The sequence below is a fragment of the Nomascus leucogenys genome, chromosome 8 (assembly GCF_006542625.1).
Source record: "Nomascus leucogenys isolate Asia chromosome 8, Asia_NLE_v1, whole genome shotgun sequence".
In the NCBI taxonomy this organism is placed as follows: domain Eukaryota; kingdom Metazoa; phylum Chordata; class Mammalia; order Primates; family Hylobatidae; genus Nomascus; species Nomascus leucogenys.
The window spans coordinates 41,165,299-41,166,109 of NC_044388.1; the positions used below are offsets into that span (position 1 = coordinate 41,165,299).

Genomic DNA, 811 nt, shown 5'->3' on the forward strand with positions numbered 1-811 from the left:
CTGTTCTGGTCTATGTAATGTCTAAAATATGAAAAGAATCTGAATATATTACAAAATAGCATCCTTTGCTTGTAAGTAGCTAAAACACTAATTGGGGAAATTTCTAAAAAATGTGATGCTTTCACAACAATCATTTAATTTGGAGGAGAAAAATCAGTTGTCACAGAATTAAAAATCTGTTGTTGAAAGATTATTTTGGAGGCTGCAAGTAACTAAATTTAACCTTTACACTACTTTTCCAAAATGGTGACATTGTGACTGTAGTTACAAAGAAAGTCCCATATGAAAACATATCATCCCCAAAGATTTCAAAATAAAAAATGGGAACCTGTACTTGTATCCATCCTGTCAAAATGTGAGTGCTGTTTGCCTCAACATTGAATGACATTTGGATGATCTTTTAACCTTTATTTTTCTGTAACCCAGTGGCTCCTAAACTTTACTGCACATCAGAATCACTTGAGCATCTTTACTTTTTTATTTTCAAAAAATTTTATGGAAGGCTTCATGAATTTACATGTCATCCTTGAGCAGTGGTCATGCTAATCTTCTCTGTATTGTTCCAGTTTTAGTTTATGTTCTGCCGAAGCGAGCACATCTTTAAAAAATACTCAATACTCTGCCTCGGCCTCCCAAAGTGGTGGGATTACAGGTGTGAGCCTTCAAGACCAACCTGGCCAACATGGTGAAATCTGTCTCTACTAAAAATACAAAATTAGCTGGGTGTGGTGGCATGTGCCTGTAATCCCAGCTACTCAGGAGGCTGATTCAGGAGAATCGCTTGAACCCGGGAGGTGGAGGTTGCAGTGGG

The 811-nt window shown here is 37.2% G+C and overlaps 1 non-coding gene across 1 annotated transcript; it reads right to left on the reverse strand.

Annotated features, from left to right (window-relative positions):
• Positions 1-489: 489 nt before the first annotated feature.
• On the reverse strand, positions 490-596 carry LOC115836428. Its single transcript, XR_004031512.1, has one exon. It is a non-coding gene; the product is annotated as a U6 spliceosomal RNA (small nuclear RNA).
• Positions 597-811: the final 215 nt, after the last annotated feature.